Source organism: Microtus pennsylvanicus, chromosome 6 (genome assembly GCF_037038515.1).
Source record: "Microtus pennsylvanicus isolate mMicPen1 chromosome 6, mMicPen1.hap1, whole genome shotgun sequence".
Lineage (NCBI taxonomy): Eukaryota > Metazoa > Chordata > Mammalia > Rodentia > Cricetidae > Microtus > Microtus pennsylvanicus.
In genome coordinates, this window is record NC_134584.1 from 55,225,484 (window position 1) to 55,231,483 (window position 6,000).

Sequence of the window (6,000 nt, forward strand, 5' to 3'; positions counted from 1 at the left end):
ACCTGTGCAGGGTGATTGCTGTACCTGAACGGACAAAAGGGACAAACAGGGCCTCAGGCTGACTGGATTCACCGTGGCAGAAACCCGTGAGCAGATGCTGGCACCCACATGTGCCTTCTTTCCCCCCCACCACTTAGGCAGGATCTTGACGTATAACTGGAACTCACAGTATTCCAGGTCTCCTACTTCAGCCTTCTACACGCCAGGGTTACAGGTCTGTATCCCTGGCTGGGCACCAATGCCTCTCTTCAAAAGTATCTTCTGGGTTTGTTAAATCATTCACATACAGAGACACATGCGCACGCACACAGCATATTTGTCATTCTATAGTTCTGGACACCAAATATCAACTAATAGAGTCCTTTGACCTAGATAGAAAATTGATTTTTCTCTGGGAAAATGGAGGCCAAGGAAGCAAAGAGAGCTATAGAGGTCAGAACACCACAGGACCTCTTGCTCTAGGTAGGGTTCCCCCTTTCCCCACCTCTCTCTGTCTCTTCTCTCTGTGTTTTGCTATCTCTGTCTGTCTCTATCCCTCCCCTCCCCTTCCTTTGTAAGGCCACCAGCAGAGAGAAAGCCTTTGTCCTTTCTCCTCTGACCTCTTTTGGTATTTCACCCCCTCACCCCCCCCCACTCCCTACTCTCTACCCTACTCCCTACCCCACCCCCTACCCCCTACCCCACCCCCGCCTCCACCCCCCTACCACTATCAGTCTCTCCTGCAAGTTCCAACCGGTGGAAAAGCAGAAATCTTCCACAAAAGACCTTTCCCAGAAAGCTGGGCTCTTATCTTGGTCCCCCGGGGGCAGGCATTAACCGGCCTTTTTCTGCAGGTAGCTGTGGAGAAGCTGTAACTCTGGCTGGGAGCAGCGCCGGTCTGTTGGGTTGCAGTGGTCACCCTCAGGGGCTGAAAGCATACTAGTTCCTCACGCTCACAGGGAGCAAAAGCAGGAAGTGCTCTAACTTACGACCTACTGTCTAGAAATCCTAAGGAAATCGCATAGGAGGGGACCAGGCACTGAGTGGCCCAGGAAATGGCCCCCTGGCACTGATACCCTCCCTCCACAGTGTTGAACAACAAGTTCTCTGGCATCAGGATTCTTGGATTCAAATCCCAACTGTACTTGGTGTGACTAGGGAAAGCCACGTGTGGTCTCTGTGGTCTCATAGTCTTCAAACAGGGCCGAGAGTTCTCCTTAAGACTTGGGGGGGGGGGGGTGATGAAATGGTATTTGAATCGTCTACAGTGGAGTTAGGTCCTTCTGTGTACATTTGGTATTGCTTTGGTTCAGCTCAGTATTGCATCAGGAGGAACACTGGGTAGGGTACGCTGGAACTCTAGGCTTCCTTGGACTGACTTGGACATTATGGAATGTTCCAGCAGCAGGGGGTAGCAGCAGAGTCGGGCCACGGTGCCACGTGGAGCTTAGGTTCCACTGGAACGGAGCCTGCCCTGGGTGAAGGTGGGGGAAAGAGAAGAGCTTCCTGCAGCTGTGGGAAAAGCACTAAGAGGAACAGAGGGGCCTAGGGACCGAGTGTATTATAGTTCTGTATATAGTTCAGTCCTGAGCACCAAGGCCTAGCCTTGAGGCCAGACTTGGTGAGTCTCCAGGAGTAGAACAGAGGGGCCCCAGAGTGGGAACGGTAAGTGTGGGTTGGTACAGCTTGAAGTTTGAGATGCTGATGGGCTGTCTAATACGGAGATGCCCGGGGTCAGCTTAGAGTCTGTTCTGTAAAGGAAGAAATCTAAAGTGGTAGATAAGGATATACAAAATTATACACACACACATATATATAATATTATATATATTTATATGTGATATATAAGTACACATATTATTTTAAAAATATATAATATATATACATATATATATATAATTTACATAGGGGAGGAAGGAGAAGAGAAACTAAGGATGGGATCTAAAAGCGAGGAGAATTAATATAAGTAAGTCTCAAGAAGCCCCTGGGGCTAGAGAGATGGTTCAGTGGTTACTGTGCTTGCTGACCAGAGTTCAGTTCCCAGCACCCACATCAAGCGACTCGCAAACACCTGTGACTCCAGCTCCGAGGACCTCACATCCTCCTCTGGCCTCTGCAGGTCCCCACATGCAGGTGCACACAGACAGACACCTACATGAATGCTGAATGAAATCTTTGTAACGTGTTATTACCTTGTTTTATTCGTATGAGTGCTTTGTCTATGTGTGTTTTGTGTGCGCCTTGTGCATGCAGTGGGAAATCATCAGAACGTGTTGGCTCCGTTAGAACTGGAGTTTCAGACAGCTGTGAACTGCCGTGTGGGTGCTGAGAACTGAACCCAGGTCCTCTACAAGAGCAGCCGGTGCTCTTAACCACTGAGTCAACCCTCCAAGACAGGAGGAAATGTGTGTGGTTCTGATTGTCCTGCAATTCACTCAATAGTCCAGGATGGCCTTGAACTCAGAGATCCCCCTGCCTCTGCCTCCCCAGTGCTGGGATTAGAGGTGAGCGCCACCACCGCCCGGATTCCCACTTCCTCTTTTTAAGGAAACAGGAGTCCCAAACTGGGAAGGTTGACTCCGCTCTTCTATTCGGTTGACCTGTTCTTGTGTTCCTGCTATGTTCTGTGTGTGCGTGTGTGTGTGTGTGTGTGCGCGCGCGCCCCCTCCATGCTGTTTGTTCCTCCAACCTGAAGATCGTGTCCTAAGCCTCTCATTTATTCTCATAGACTGCCCTCTGAATTCACACCTCTGCCAAATGTAATCAAATAAAAGGAAGTGGCGAGCTGTTGCTGTGTGCAGGAGGAGCCTGCCCTGCCTGTGGACGGTGCCTGTTACAGCTGTTAGCAAAGTCGTGGCAGGATCTGCTGCAAGTGTGCTGGTTCTCCAGGCCACAGGATGACTGCATCCGGCCAGTCAGGACTTTTCCCAGTACAAACCCCCAAAAGATCTTTGACCAAGAGACCTCACACAAAAAGGGAACAATTTGTTCAAAGCCTGTCCCTGGAGTAGATGACAGTCAAGTAGCATTGTGTCATTCCCCAAGGACAGCTGCTGAAGGATTCACAATGATCTCCAAGGTTAAAAAAATTGTCTGGACAAAGCATTGTGAGACAAAATGCCTTCAGCAATACCATTGAGTTCTTTTTCACTTACGTATGATGGCTTCCAATTTTGTGTTTTTACAGGCTTTCTCTGTGTGTGAATGTATATGTCTCTGTGACTAGGTGTGTTCCTTGTGCTTTTCTTCAGCTTTTTTTTTGTCCCAGTCTGGTTTGTTTGTTTTTATTTTATCTTATTTTACTTTATTAATAATGTAACTTTTAGATCCCTGTTTGTTTTCTAATAAGTGAAAGAAAGGGTGTGGATTTGAGTGGGTGGGTGGGTAAGGAGGATCTGGGAGAACTTGGGGAGGGAGAAATAATAATTAGAATATATTGTATCAAAAAACGTCTATTTTCAAGCCTTTCCTCTTTAAAAAAAGAATTCCTAGTGACCATGGAGAGGAGGGGCAGCAGTTAAGAGCACTTGCTGCTCTTGCAGAGGACTGGGTTTTTGTTTCCAGCACCCACGGGGAAGCTCCCAGCTGTCTGAAACTCCATTTGCAGGGGATCCAGTGCCCTCTTCTGACCTTGAAAGGTATCAGGTACACACATAGTACACATGTATCAGGCAAACACTCATACACACTACATTTTTTAAAAATTAAAAATAAATCTTAAAGAAAGTCACAGGGGAGGCCAGTACAATATCATTCAGGAACTGATTCTGTCAACCCAGCCTAATACAATACTTTTAGAAACTTCCAAGAAACTTGAGAAATACTTGGGAATCCTCAAAATACTCCCCGGAAACACACAGAGACAGCCCAACTATGTGGCTCCCTGGCTGGCCTGTGGCAGTTGCATTGTAACCATCAAGGGACAAGTCAGAGACAATACCCAGCAAACTGAAGGTGAAAGGAGGCAGGGAAGAGACTTCGTGACTCTGGTGACACCGTGGAAACCCTGGAATGACAAAATGGGAGCCGACAACTGTCCTTGTGAGCTTATGCAACCACAACTGATTCAAGTCCAGAGAAAAGGCGATAAAAGGCACCCACGACCCAACTGCCCTTCTTGGGTGTGACCGAAGACCAACACAGGCAAAGGCTGGGCTGTGAGACGTGTTGCCGCGGCAGAACAGTGTGCCCACAGGAAGAGGCGCTGGTGACAGTCTGGAGAGCTGGAAGCTGGGTCTGCAAACTCTGTGGGTAAAATCATCAAGCGCTGAACTTAGCAGAGCTGCCCAAGAACATGGGAAAAGGCCCAGACATACGATTACTAAGTAAGAGAACACAGGCCACTGGAGGGGTTGGAGGGAAACTGCCATTGGTTGACATCACGGAGCCATGAAAAGAGGCTTTGCGAAGGAGAGGGACAGGGTCAAATGCAGCCCAGGGGTGTGAGGCTGGCTGTGCTCTGGGCTCGCTTCTTCTTGGGCATCCTGTAGGTAAGTGTGCCTAGGCTCCTCCCGCCCTTTTTAAACACATTATTTATTTATTTATTTTTATTTTTTATTTTTTTGGTTTTTTTGAGACAGGGTTTCTCTGTGGTTTTGGAGCCTGTCCTGGAACTAGCTCTTGTAGACCAGGCTGGTCTCAAACTCACAGAGATCCGCCTGCCTCTGCCTCCCGAGTGCTGGGATTAAAGGCGTGCGCCACCACCGCTCGGCCACATTAGTTATTTTTAAAGGCTGAAAAAAATATATGTATGAGTGTTTTGCTTGAATATATATGAACATATCTACATATACATACATATATGCAACAATCACACACATACACATATTATACAAATATACACTATATATATATATATATATATATATATATATATATATATATATATATATATAGTGCATGTGTGTGCATGTACCACATGCATGCCTGGTGTCCTCAGAAGCCCGCAGTGGGTGTTGGATCCCCTGGAACTGGAATTACAGACAATTGTGAGCCGCCATGTGGGTATTGGGGATTCTGGTCTATGGCAAGAGCAACCATTGTCTTAACCACTGAGCCAGCCCCTTGATTTGTGTACATACATGCATGTGTGTTTGGAGAGAGTAGGTGTGCCACAGAGTGTGTGTGGATTATTTGTGTGCATACACACATGTGTTGTGTGCATATGTAGAGAGGGTAGGTATACCACAGCATGTGTGTGGAGGTCAGAGGTCACCTGCAGGTGTTGATTCTCTCCTTCTGCCACGTTCACGTAGGTCCTCAGGACTGATTTCATTTTGTCAGACTTGGCAGCAAGTGCCTTTACCTCCCGAGCCCTCTTGCCAGCCCTTGCATTCTTGTCTGTAAAGGTCTTCTTCAAGAGTGTCTTTACCCAATATTTTCAGAAGCAATAAAAACAATTCACAACAAAATCCAGCTTTGTGAAATCCTTGAAATATTTTCCTTACTTGGTTTTGCTTGCTATTTGCCTAGCCAATTTTAAAAGTGTTACCTTTAGAAGCTTTTATCTAACTAGACGGAAGAGTGGTCAAGCCTATTCTCACTAGAAAACGGAGCTGTCAGGACCAGTTCCAAGTCGCCAACTGTCTGTTGATGGGAACAAGGGCAGAGCTTCTCTCTCTAGCAAGACAATAAAATGGAGGTGTATAGTGTGCGCAAGTCCAGAGGCTTCTTGACCCGTGTTACAGGTTGAGGTCTACACTGTACCCTAAAGGCTTTGCCCGGAACTTGGACCCATGACATGAGAGTGAGAGACGGGATGGAGGAAGGGAGGGAGAAAGAGATCACACAGTGTAGAGCCAGGTCCCAAAGAACCCTTCAAAGAACCCCAGCATGGTACTCTCTGCAGTTAGCGCCACTCCCTAAAACCAAATGCATAAGTGATGCTTAGATACGCATGAGGGCTAAGTATCTTTCAGTTAAACCCCTTTAGAGCAATGGTATAAGAAACAGCCCTGACAGCCATGTAAACTCAGAGAGAAATGCCCAACTTGGTGGCCGCACAAAATCCCTAAGGGATCA